At 40.2% G+C, this 14225-nt stretch overlaps 1 pseudogene; it reads right to left on the bottom strand.

The window, feature by feature from the left end:
* Positions 1-5653: 5653 nt before the first annotated feature.
* Positions 5654-6084, bottom strand: LOC140633022 (uncharacterized protein C14orf119 homolog; annotated as a pseudogene).
* Between the last annotated feature and the right edge of the window lie 8141 nt (positions 6085-14225).

Here is a 14225-nt window from a genome sequence, read left to right as displayed (position 1 = left end):
TTTGTTTTTTCTCTTTATATCTGCCAGTCCTAAAAAATAAGTTAAAAGGTATCACTTTTCTAATCAAGGAAGATGAATAAAAGCAAGGTCTGCAACAGAAGGTCTCCCAGTAAGCGTAACAAAAGATGGTACATTTCTGGGAATCTGAATTTGAGTCCTGCTTCTGGCATGGAGTATCAGACATTCCTGGACAAAGCTAGCTCCTTTGTAGGGAGGTTCTTCCCTGATCATTTGTTACCTACCTACCTCTCCTGATTTCTTTTCCCACTTCCCACCATGGCTAACAGACTCCTTCCTATTTCTTTTCTTTTCTTTTTTTTTTTTTTAAAGATTTTATTTATTTATTCATGAGAGACAGAGAGAGAGAGGGAGAGACATGGGCAGAGGGAGAAGCAGGCTCCACGTAGGGAGCCTGACGTGGTACTCAACCCCAGGACTCGAGGATCACAACTTGAGCCAGCCACTCAACCACTGAACCACCCAGGTGCCCCAACTCCTGTTTCTGCACTATTTCCTCCTTTTGCCTATGCTCCTACCCATCCTGCCTGGATGCCATCCACCAAGTCATTGGCCTGACTAAGCATGGATGTCATCACCCCAAAGCAGCCAGAGAACCCTCCTATGTACTCCCAGCACACCCACTACAGTCTCCCCCATCCTAGGGGCATCGCTTATACCTGGCCTGCTCCCCCACTGAACTCAGCTCCTACAGGCTAGCAATTGTGGCTGACCAAACTTTGTGCCTGGTCTTGAGTACACTTTAGTAAGGGCACTCTTCCACTTGCCCCAGCCACCTTCCTTATAAAGTGAGGAGGCTGAGTTATATTTAGTTTAATTCAACAAGTATACACCAACACCTATACTACCCCAGCTTGGCTCTAGAAAGGGCAGAGAAATGGGTTTGGCCCTCTAGCGGGAAGGATGGTCTAAGGTCCCCTAAAATTCAGCCTTCTGGTTCTCATAACTAGAATTTAAAACATATGAGTTGGATTTGTGGCTCTCCCCTGACTTGGTGAATGATCCTGGGAATATTTGTACTACCTACATGGGGAAGTTCCTGGCAGGAACCACACTGAATAAGGCACCCATGACCTCACCAAGGTGTGGAGGAGGGGACTGGTATTTTCCCTGATATGCAATATACTGTGATAGGGTCTCCTGCTCTCTAATCATGCAATCTGCATAATTTATCCTTTTAAAATGAGCCACAATCCCCAGAGAGTGCTTCCCTATTGATATCAAATGTAAGAGCGTATTTTTAAGGACAAAGCAGCATCACTGCTATACATTAACCTACACAAAATAAATCCATTTCCAAGTTAAGCACGGCCCTAAAAATTCACTAATGGAGCTCAGTGTAGTTTGTGCGTGAGATGTGCAGTCAGGAATCATGCATAATGTAATAGTGCAAATGCTAAAAGCAGCTCCCACAAACTAATTTAATCTTGGTTTAATGGACGTAGGAGAACTGATCTTCAAAAGACACTGCCAATGAGATTGTTGGGGGCCTCTCAGCAGCCCGACAGCAAGCTCCAATATTAGCTTTTGGTTAGATTCCCCTTTCAACTAGTGCATATTAAAGGCAATCCAATATTGTCATTGAAATTATAAATAACTTATGTCAACTTTCATGGACTACATAATATAGATGTTGCCATGCATTTGCATAGATCTCTGAAATTGAAATTTTGCTCTCCGTACCTTCCAGTTCATGTGTGCCTACCTCGGTCGAGAGAATCTTTTATGTTCTGGAAGATCAGAAAGCTAAGTGGTATTCAGAGCCCCCAGGCCACGCCAGAGAGATAGTGTCTGAATAAAGACCGAGGATATGGAAGCCTGTGTACAATCAAAGGGATTGGAATCACACTGCTGTAGCTTGTCTCCCAGGGACCCCCAAAACCCCTAAACATGCACCTCCCACCTGACATGATTAGAAGAAGATTTACCTCTGTAAAAACATGTGTGTGTGTGTACACGAGCGTGTGCGTGCCCACACACACACCACTCCCTTACTGATGTGAGCCAGGTTTATATCAGATGACCATAAAATCTTGCTAAGTAGGGATGCCTGGGTGGCTCAGCAGTTGAGTGCCTGCCTTTGGCCCAGGGTGTGATCCTAGGGTCCTGGGATCAAGTCCCACATCGGGCTTCCTGCATGGAACCTGCTTCTCTCTCTGCCTATGTCTCTGCCTCTCTCTGTGTTTCTTTCATGAATAAATAAATAAATCTTAAAAAAAATCTTGCTAATTGTCAAATATCCAAATTTAAGAACTTCCCAGTGAATCCAGTTCAAGTCACATATTTTCTTGTAAATGAATGTCTCAAATTGACTGTGGACTTTTAGAGCTACCTGAAGGAGAAAACATAGCGAAGGTGCTCTTGGTGAGTGAAAAAGTGATAGCAGAGAATGGCTTTTGAAAATGGGAGGGTAGGTATAGAGAGGAGGAGTTGATAATAGAATTTTACAAGTCAAGGGAAAGTTGATGAAATAAATAGAGGTTAAATAATGTTACCTAGAGTTAGAGGGACAACCAATGGAACGTAATAATATAAATCTCAAACACTGGGAGGAGGAAACAAAGCAGAGTGGTCGATATGGGTGAGCTTACTCCTCTTCTTCCATATTGAGAGTTAATAGATATTGACTGAGTGATAAATGAAGAAATGAAGTTATGGAAATAGTCACCCAAAGAACAAAAAAACCCTCAGAAGCATTAAGCAGATTTTGCCTTTAGAGTATAGGAAGGGAGGTGGTGAGGGTGCTTTTCTTGTGCTTCTGCATTATTTCATTTGTTACAATGCTTACACTATAATTTAAGTTAAAAAAAATTTAAGTAGGTGCTTCTGGAAAGCTGTGCTGGGAGTAGGGAAGGATAGAACAAGGCAATGCTGCTTTTCCTCAGAAGCAGCCAGGCCATTTGTATAAAATCATGAGTACATGTAGTATGACACATTCTTATTTCTACGTGCAATTGTAAAACAATTGAGAATTTGTGCAGTAAACTGTGAATACCTCTAGAGCAACAGTATCCCAGATACTTGCTATAATAGAAATGATCTGGTTTTGCATTGTTTAATACAGTAGCCACTAACCACACATGCCAGTTGAGCACTTGAAATATGGCACTGGATTTTCATTCTCCTTCATTTTAATTAAATAAATGTAAATGTCAACATGTAGCTAGTGAATACCAGATTGGGTAGCACAGCTAGAGAATCATATGGAGGTGTGAAAGACTTTCTTTTTATTACTTTCTATATTTCTGTATTATTCGAAATTCTTGCAATAGGAATATGATACTTTCATGATTTAAAAACCTCAAAACTTTAACATTTGAAACAAAAATGAAAAGCAAGCAAAAGGAAACAGACGTAAAGTGATGCGTTGGCAAAAAAAAAAAAATCCTACAAGACAGATTAAAATATTCCAAGAAAAACAGTTAAATAGGTAAATAAATACATATTCTCTGGGACACCTTCTACCTCCAAACTTTCACACGAGCCTCCAGAGCAAACATCCTTGCGTCATCTCCTTATACTACAAGCACTTAGGTTTCTATGCTCTCTGCTCTGCTAAGTTAATTATTCCACTTTGTTCTGCTTTCAATCTTTCAAAAATGCCTTGACATCTCTCCTCTGTGAACGCTCCTCTCCCACTCTTTGTCTATGTCGGTATAGATCTAGATCCGGATAGATAGACAGATTGATGCGTAGGTTTTATTTCTTTACTCTCTTGTGAACGATGTATAATTACACTTGCATTCTATTTGTTGTATTTACTCTGACCCAAGGGGAAGAAATCAACCAAGAATGAGCGGCAATATGATCTTGATCATCTAACCCCTAATCTGATCCCTTTCCATTCATCAAGCTGCTCCACCATCTGGAATCTAATCGTCTCTCAATTATCAGGCAAAACAATGACTCTGCCACTTTTTTAGCTGCAGAACCTCGATCGGTTACTTAAGCTCAGTTTCTTCACCTATAAAATTGACATAATAATTGAACTGACCTCACTGAATTGTGGCGAGGGTGAGATATAGCGCAGAAAGTGCTCAGCACAGATGTGCCAAATGGAGAGTACTCCATAAATGGTAGCTGTTGGTATTTTAGATATAACAAAGTTCTAATAATTCTCTGCTTGTATGAGGCAAGATATTTCTAGTCTTCTGGCTCTTAGACTATGAATCCATCTCTTTTGTGGCATGTCAAGCCAATTGGAGGTACAATTACTTTTAGAGAAATGTCAGATGATACCAGGTAGATAAATACTGTGTTGGTAGGTAGTGTTTTTCCATGCAAAATGATTTACATAAGCAGGTAGAGGCCTGTTTTATGGTGCAGCTCATCCCCTCATATAAGAGTAGATACAAGCAGGCTGAAGAAATTATATCCATTACACATGGGGTGAGGCCTTAGAAGACTCCCTATCCTCATCTAAACTTGAAGGCCATTTCCAAAGTTCCTCCTATTCCTCATCTTCTTCTTTATTTTTAATTTTTTTGAAATAACTTTCTTCCTACTATAAAGGTAACATACATGTCGGAAAGAATTCAAAAAATAAGAGTAAAAATAAATGTCACTTATGATCTTACCATCTAAAATCACCCAAGTATAATCTGTTAAAATTTTGATGTGTAAAAAACTGGAATGGATATATACATATATGTCAATCTAAATCAACTGAAGTCCAAATAAATGTGCATAAAATATAATATGTACGCAAATAGATGTAGAATTCAATCAATTGTAATTCTAAATTCTAAAAATGGAACATAGAAAAAATAAAAATAGGTAAAAAGAGAACATAGACAATATATAATTTCATAAAGACATAAATAGGATCACATAGTTCATAATGATTTAAAATACCCTTTATGTACTATGGATCTTCCTGTGTCAGTAGGTTTACATATGTATCTTTTTTTTTCCCCTGAAGATGCATTTTTATTTGATACAAAAAATAAACCCTTCAACCTGTAGAGTGTCACTTATTTTCATATTGCAGAGCAAGCTTACAGAATAGGAATCTATTACCAACTCCAAGGATATCACATATGCTTTAGAAAAAGTCATTGCTATTTGGATTCCAACAAAGATCAATGTGGAAGAAGTAACTAATTCTCCCTCCCTCTCCTGATTTGTCCATAATTTTACCAAAACATCACTAGGAAAGCTACTAGTTGGGATGTCACATAATTATGCCAGAATCTGGTAAGGGTAGTGCAACCGGCCATCTGAGTCCAGTTAAATTACAAAAACATGACCTTTTATTGTCCTTCTCTCCTGGTTCTGGAGTGGGAAGACTCTACTTTATAGCCCCATGGGCCAGCAATAGGCTTATGTTATAACGCGTAGGTTCCTTCTGGTTATACTTGCGAAGAAAGCCATTGAATTCTTGAGGGTCTGACCCTTAGAAAGGAGCAAGCTAGGAAGCAGACAGCTGATCTGGATTTACTTAGATGGAAAACATTTATGCAAGGAATCCAGTTGATAGGCTGTTAACATTGAAATAACCAAGCCTGTACGGGTTAACAAGTTGAGTCGGCTAATCAGGATATCATCCCTAGATCTATAAGTGACACATCTGCAGTTCTTGCTGTAAAGTTGCAGCTCCATCAGCTATGATTATCTTCTTTGATTTTAATGCCCATCAATCTTTACCAGCTGTAGCAGCCACTGCTTGATAAAACTTTGCCACGAAGTCTGCTTCCCTGACCTCTGACTGCCTGACAAATTCATCGTGCTGCTGCTCAGCCCAACCTCTAAAGCCTGATCCCAAGGACGTAGCTGGCACTCAACGATACAAGGTGGTCGATTTGCTCCAGACACACTAAGCTGCTCCAGACCTTCCAGCGGTGGCTGTAATTTTCCTGGCACTGACTTAGCTACCAGGTCCTCCTGTAAGAAACAGTCAATCTGGGGACCTGACCAACAGGTAAACCAGTGAAGAATGCACTTCGTCTCCTGGGAAGTGATGTAAGACGTTGGGAGAGGGGAAGAGTTGGTAATACTGTCTGGTACTGAGGGTAAGGGAGAAGAGAAGGAGAGTGGCTTTGAAGAGCAAGATGATTCCAGTGACATCCTTCCTTTCTTCTCACAGGGCACCTGGGGACTGTCACAAAAGTGTTAAACTCCAACTGTTGGCGCTGCTTCCATGTTTCCTGAAAACTCTCTCTATATGCATCATTTTAAATTAATATACTATTCTCATATATACTGCATATATTTTTTTATCAATCTCCTCTGACAGACATTTAGTTGTTTCTTGCTGTGGATTTGGTCTGTTTTTGCGATTTAAGCTTTTTTGATGATAAAAATCATCTTTATGAAACCACTTGGTGAAAGATGAGCACATTTTTTAAAGATTTTTTTATTTATTATTCACTAGAGACACACAGATAGAGAGAGGCAGAGACACAGGCAGAGGGAGAAGCAGGCTCCATGCAGGGAGCCTGATGTGGGACTCGATCTCAGGACTCCGGGATCATGCCCTGAACCAAAAGCAGACTCTCAACCACTGAGCCACCCAGGCATCCCAAGATGAGCACATTTTTAAGGCTCTTGATAGTTAACATCAGAATCCTTAGAAGTGCAGCAAGTTGCCCTTTCCTGCGAGGTCATGAGAGCCCCACTTCTCCATTCTCAAACCCACATTGGGTGTCTGTCATCAGTCATCTTACTTTGGCCAATCTGATGGGTGGAAAAAGAATATGTGCTGCTTCCCTCAATTTTGAGTCATTTCAATTTGATTATTTTCATTAGTGGGAGTGGATACCTTCTCACATGTATAGTGGTCATTTCTATTTCTTCTTTTTTTGTGAAGGACTTCAGCATTATTTTCCATCTTGGGGAGGTGGGACAAGAAATGCCCTGCACACCTCTACACTGACCTATTACACTACTGCCTGTTTCTTAAGGCTAGCCAAAGGGACTCCACAACCATGCAATCTTTTCTAGAACGTCTCCGCCACAAGTAACCTCAGCTAACTTCTCAGAGGCCCTTTTGTAAAACTATCCTTGTGGCTTTACCATTTTACCTTGTTCTATGGTTATATACATCACCATCCTTCCTCTTCTCACTTCCTTTTCCTATTCAGTCAAAATGCTAAAGAAGAGAACAGAGCAGTCAGAAGAGTGCATGCCATTTAAATACATATTTACTGTGTCTCTATTGGTAGCAAAGTAGATATAATTATAGACACTACCACTTATTGACTTATGTATTAGGCCCAGATCTGCCATGTGCAGTAACAAAATAACACTGAATGTCAGCAATTAAACCCAACCCAACATAGGACCAATGGCCTTTCTTCATCTTGTAACTCTGCTGTCTGAAACACATCAATTCCAAGGTTTTCTTGACAGGGAAGGAGAAAAATGAGGGAGACACACAGGCAGTTAAATATCTTGGCTTAGAAATGACATGCACGTCTTCTCTAACAGTCCATTGGCCAGAAACTAGTGATTTGGTCCCTATCCGATTGCAAAGACGACTGGGAAACCAAAGGAGCACAGGGATACTTAGTGAGCATTACCTGTCTCTGCCGTAATAAGCTTCAATGTTTCAGGAATTTCATAAGCATAAACCCGCATGTACCTATAATCTAGGTAATTATAATTATCTCAGTCTTCCACCTGACAACAGGAAGTTCAGAGAGGTTAAGCAACTTGCCTAGGATCACTCTGCCAATAAGTGGTAGAGCTGGGATTTAAGCCCCATCAGTATGATTTTGAACTCCCTACTCTTAAGGAGTAGATTATGAAAATTTTATTTAGTAAGTTGCATGAAGAGAAGCTCCAAATAGAAAAAAAAAATGTGTGAGGTCTTAGGCCCTACATGGGTGAGTGATCTCTTCCCGACAGAAACGCAGCGCGTAGCTTCTCTGCACATAGTCTGTACCTACCCACAGACTGAGTGGTAAGGTCCAAACCAGACTGTGCATTGAAAAAAAATAATAAATCATGATTCTTATTCTATTAGGAAACTGTGTATTCATCTCCTGATAGCAACTAAAGTGAAAATGGCTGAGAGCAATAAAAATCCATTTTGCTATTTAGTACAGTTTGTCAGACTAGAGAAATGGGATTGAATTTCAAAGCCACAGGCAAGCTGGCTGCAATCTGTGGCTACACAGTTGATGGGTTTTTTTCTTCTTTATTTACAACTCTTTTGATAAGCCTTCAGCAAGTTACATAGGTTGTTCTAGTTGTATCTCGTTTGACTGGATTAGAATACTTGATGACAGTTTGGATAAGTTTGAGGCAGATGGTTCTTGACATTTTTCATGGCATCAGTTACAAACCATGCAAGAAACTCTTTCATCCTTTGTTTATCCTTCACTTAGAAGCCACTATAGTAGATCGTTAAACTTTCATTTTTCACAGTGCTGATTAAGGCATACTACAAGGCAGATGTTATTCCGTACCATTTTTAACAATTTACATTTAGCACCAAAGCTGGCTTTGTACTTGTTCCAGTGGATCAATTCACTTTTTTAAAACTTCAAGGTCAATCTCTGAAATACTGTGACTTCCTTAACAATCAAATGTTTCGTAAACTTCTCTTGGTTACAGAAGCCCTGCTACTATTCCATTTATGTGTATTTGCTAGTCAACACACACACGATGATTCAATAGTTCTCTTCCTCAACAGAGTAAGAGCATTATTCAAGAGGCAGTGCACAAAACAAAGGGTCTTTAAAAAAAAAGAATCAGTATATAACCTATCAGAATTTCTTAATTTTTCTAAAGCAGTTCTCGAATCAGAAAAGGTCAATAGTCCTGAAACACTAGAGTCATTGCACCTCACACCTGAGATGCAGAACAAAGAGTAAGAAGTATTTCTCTTTCCTTTCTCATGATTTAGTGATTTAGTAAATTAACACTCTATTTAGTTCAACCTAAGAGAAATAAGAGGATACAAGCATCTTTAGATAATGACAAATAGGCTTATTTAACACAAATTGTAACAAAATTTGATTGTACCTTAGGAAGGCACAGCCTTTCACTTTTTCTTTCCTTCTAGAATAATTTCAAAGTAGATTCTGTTTATAAACAAAAGGTATCCTGCTGGGGCGGGGGGGGAAACGTGTGTGGAAAATCCTGAAGACAGTCCACATAAAATATGCTGAAATGTATTCCTCACTTATTAGAGAAAAAAAAACCAAAAAAACACCTGAGACAGGATGAAGAGTCATGCAAGGTGGAGTGCTATTTCTTCAAAAAGGAAACAGAACCACAACATAATGACAAATGAGTAAACAGTAGTATCCATGACCTTCATTCTACCGCTGGCAGAACCAATGCACAAACAAACAACTTTAAGGGCTAAATGGGACCTTGAAAGATCATCCAGTCTAGCCTTTGCACTAAAATAATAGGAAACCTAAACTCCTTCCCTCCTCTTACCTGCAAGGGCAAGAGGTGAGGATGTGCACTGCAAATAATGTGATTTGTAGAAATAGTATTTCCAGAGATTTAGATCAATGTCTGTGTAATGCAAAGTAACTATCATCCGAACAACCTGTTGGCTAATGAGCCTCATTTAATGCAGAATCTGGAAGCTGTAATAAACAAAGGAGGACTGATGAAGATTTGCATATGAGTAGGCAAGGGAATCTGCACAGATCAAGTGCACTTAGAAAAGTGTTTCTCTTCCTTTGTGTGTGTGTGTGTGTGTGTGTGGGTGTGTGTGTGTGTTTTAGAGAGGAAGAGGGAGACAGAGGAGAGAGGAGAGAGGCAGAGGGTGAGAGAGAGAGAGAATCTCAAGCCGACTCCATGTCTAGTGCAGAGCCTGATCTCATAACCCTGGAATCATGACCTTAGCCAAAATCAGGAGTCAGGCACTTAACCAACTGAGTCACCCAGGCGCCCCTTTCTTATTGTGTTTTCTTGCAAAATAGTATTTACGTTTGCTGGTGTGTAGTTGTGAAAATCAGTAATGAAAAACCTCACTAAAAACTGACCTGGGGATCTCTGCAGGGAGCGCTCTCCTACCTTCCACCTACAGTCAATTGCAGACCCAATAGGAAGAGATGGACATGACCTTAAAGGGACTTGACCTTGCATGTGGATACTACTGTGCTATACTAGAGGGAGAAAGAGATGATTTCCACATCCTACCCTCACCACCCCCTCCCCCACCACAACAGCTCAACCAGTGAAAAGCCACTACTCTGAATTTTGAATTCCCAGTTTACTGCAATGGACTTGTAGTTCATAATATCCTTCCAAGCTTACCCCTTTTCTCTTGAAAAAAGAGTGCCTCTTCTTTGTTTCCTGGATTTGCCTGTGGTTTTGTCCTGGGTCGCAATTCTCTTTTATTGCTAAATAAACCCATCTTTTGATGGTAAATAACTGGCAGTGTCTATATTTAAGGTTAACAAGTTACAGTTTTGGGGATCCCTGGGTGGCTCAGTGGTTTGGTGCCTGCCTTTGGCCTGGAACACAATCCTGGAGTCCCGGGATCGAGTCCCATGTCGGGCTCCCAGGATGGAGCCTGCTTCTCCCTCTGCCTCTCTCTCTCTCTCTATGTCTATCATGAATAAAGTAAAATCTTTAAAAAAAAAAAAAAACAAGTACAGTTTTTCATTTACATTAACCTCCCAATAAACAATTGAAAGGAGGTTGTATAGAGAATAAGGGAAGCAGAAATAGGGGAGCTCTTTTAATATACATATTGTTATTATTCAGATATCACAAGGCCACAGATCAGAAGAAATTGCCATTTAAAAGATAATTTTGTGGGGCACCTGGGTGGCTCAGTTGGTTGAGTAGCTAACTCTTGATTTTGGCTCAGGTCATGATCTAAGGGTCCTGGGATTGAGCCTGCATGGGGCTCTGTGCTCAGCAGGGAGTCTACCTAAGATTCTCCAGCCCTCTTCCTCTGCCCCTTACCCCCACTGACTTGTGCATGCATGTGAACGCATCCTCTCTTTGTTTCTCTCTCTCTCTCTCTCTCTCAAATAAATAAAGAAAATCTTAAAAAAAAAAAAAAAAGAAAGAAAGGATAATTTTGTTATACTAACAGGTTCTAAGAGGAGGGAGACCCAGTACTGGGAATAGTGAAGAGCAAGTAGGGAAGCACCAGGTTGGTCAGGAGGCAGGGGAAACTGCACAGGAGCCTTTATTGTGGTTTCTGAGGGAAGAAATAAGTGAGGCTGAGTAAGGCATCTTGGGATTGGTTAGTTTTCCTCATTTCTGGGGCATAGGGCTGCTAGTGGTTTGGTATCTGGCTCTGGGGTGATTACAGCAGACACATAGTGGCCTAAAGAATGAAAGCCTCATAAAGGAGATGTTTGGGGGTGGGGGTTCTAGATGGGTTGGTCTGTGTTGGCAAAATGCAGTCCCAGAAGAACTGATTATCATCTCTAGGAAGTTACTAACCACAAGTAGTTGGATGGGTGGTCCTTCCAGGGTCAGCAAGGCCCCAGATGTTAAAGCATCAGAATATACAAATACAAGAAGTGGTTAATATAGGAGTATGGATTTTCCTGACCCATTGGCTAAGCTAGGCCACGGACACTGAGACGGGGGCTTCTAAATTCCAAGTGGGGATTGGTGAGGATGGACGGGTGTTGTGGGCTGAGCCAGGAGCAGGAGGCAGAGCATACAACACCTGCTAGTAACTGCCAAGAGGATAACTCAGGAGTTTATTAGCCTATCTATTACTGTATACAAACTACTCCACGACTTAGTGGCTTAAAACAACAAATATTTACTCATGGCTTCTGAGGTTCATGAATCCAGGCACAACTTGGTTAGGTGTCTCTGACTCAGCGTCTCTCATGAGACTGCAATCAGGTGTTAGAGGCTGGTGTTGCTGTCATCTCTAGGCTGGACTGAGGTAGGGTCTGCTTCCAAGCTCACTCAGCGTCTATCGGCAGGCCCCAGGTGTTTGCTGGCTGTTGCTGGAGACATCAGTTTCTTGCTCTGTGGACCACTCCAGAGAGCTATTCACAACGTGGCAGGTTGTTTCTCCCAGAGCCAGGACTCCAAGCTAGTGCAATGGACAGTGAGAGTGTGTAAAGAGGTCGAGCAAGATGGAAGCCAGAGCCTTTTGTAATCTAATCTTGCAAGTGACATCCAGTCACTTCTGCTGTGTTCTAGTGGTTGGAAGTGAGTCACTAGATCCACTTCACATTCAAGGGCAGATTACACACAAGATGTGAATACCAGGAAGCAGGGACCACGCGGGGTGGGGGAGGGCTGGAGGGTCATTGCATAGGTTGCCTACCACAAGTGAACAGAAATCTGAAAAACAAAAACCCAAACCCCAAACAAACAAATACAAAATCTCCTCTTCCTGATTATGTGATGGAAGAAAGTAGTCATCATGCTCTACTTATAATTAATAATGGGATTATAATTGCTCCCATTTTACAGTTGCATCTGGGGAGAAGTAACAACTAATCCCTTTAGATGATGTTAGTAGGGCTAAATGCCAGCACCTAGGCTCTATCACATAATCGCTTTCAACACAATAAATGGAAGTTCATAGTCTGACAATTCATAATGCCCTGTGCAAAGGGCTAATTAACATCTAACGAGATGTGCAAACTCAGTAATAATCTTAAATACAAAAATAAGAACAAAGAGCATTGATGCTATGGTGTTTTAAACTTTCGGCTTGGCAAAGATGAATTGGATTGCTATCACCCAGTGTTTGGGAGCATATGGAGAAAAGACACTCTCATACCCTGGTGAAGGGAGTACAATGGCTATGAAATTTTGGCAGGCAATTTGGCAATACCCATCAAAAGTTAAACGTGTGCAGACCCGTTGATCCAGCAATTCAACTTCTGGAAATTCAACTCAAGGAAATAATCAGATAAGCACATGCAGGACTATATGAATAACCATTGCTACGCTATTGAAAATAGATAGATTGATAGATAAAAACAATCAGAGTGTCCACAAACGATGGATAGGTTGGATGAATTATAGATTAGACAAAATATAAGTATTCACTACAATTGGCAATTTACATCTCTATTATTGACAAGGAAAATATTAAAATATTGCTGGAAGAAACCAGCCGAAATATGAAAAAGGAGACAGTGATTCCACACATAATTGGAAAGTTTTATTCTAAAATGTTAATTTTGGGAAAAAAAAAAAACCTAAAATGTTAATTTTGTTTTCTGATAGGATCTGGTGATCAGAATTTTTTCCTATTTGTCTGTATATTCTTGCATTTTTTACAGTAAATATGCATATATTTTAAAACAGGAACTAAATAATAGAAGTCAATTATTTTCATGGCCCTAAACTGAGAATATCGTCCCTAAGCTGAGAAGAGCAACTGATTTTATTTATTGACTTTTAAAGGAAAGGTTAACCCAGTCAACATCCATTCTCAGTTCATTAAGCATCACGGAGACAACATTTGTAATGAACAAAGGCCTTGTAGTGTCAACATCGTGAGCTTTCTTTTGGCCAACCATAAGTAGAAGGTCTAAGGGACACTTTCTGGAGCTCAACAACCACTGAAAAGCTTTCCCCAACTCAAAACACGTTTGAATCAGTTGGAAGAGCACCTTTCCAAGCAATAAGCTGTTGCCTAAATATTGTAATAATTGTCTTGAAAAACAGTTCATTAAACCTTGTGCACTTGATTTTTCATCCCTCATGTATCTGGATCTTTCCTATCCCAGACTCAGCTACAAAATGGGCTTCTTCTTTCACTCTGAACCCAAGCCAAGAAGACATCTGTGCTCTCAGCCCTTCCAATATATTCCATCTGCTTATTTCCCCAAGTCCAGAGCAATATGGAATTTACTGTGCTGGCTTTTGTATATACCCTTAAGTCATGTTGCTTTTTTAAATATGACTTTTCTAGAATTACAATTTTTATAAGGAAATCCCAGCACTTGAATGTTCCCATTTGGACAATAATAATTGGAAATCAGGTTGGACTATTGCTTTAACTAGCACAGACATCAAAACTTACCTTCTCTACAAAGGTCTGTGAAATGAGCTTGCCATCAGAAGGTACTCCAGTCAACCAATTTCCTGCTGCTAAGTTAAGCCAGCAGCATCTTCTACCTAAATAGAACAGAATGGTGTCTTTGGAATGAAGGAGACATTTGTTTGACGTTCAGCTTGCCGTGCAGAGAAGACATAGGTCAGGCTGTCCTTTTGACAAATCAGCCCTAAGGAACAAATCTTAGAAACAATAAATATATCATATGTGTTCCATAATGGAATAGAAAAATAGCCCT

The sequence above is a fragment of the Canis lupus genome, chromosome 5 (genome assembly GCF_048164855.1).
Source record: "Canis lupus baileyi chromosome 5, mCanLup2.hap1, whole genome shotgun sequence".
In the NCBI taxonomy this organism is placed as follows: Eukaryota; Metazoa; Chordata; class Mammalia; order Carnivora; family Canidae; genus Canis; species Canis lupus.
Note: the sequence above shows the minus strand (reverse complement) of the source record. Positions and strands in the feature narration are given on the sequence as shown.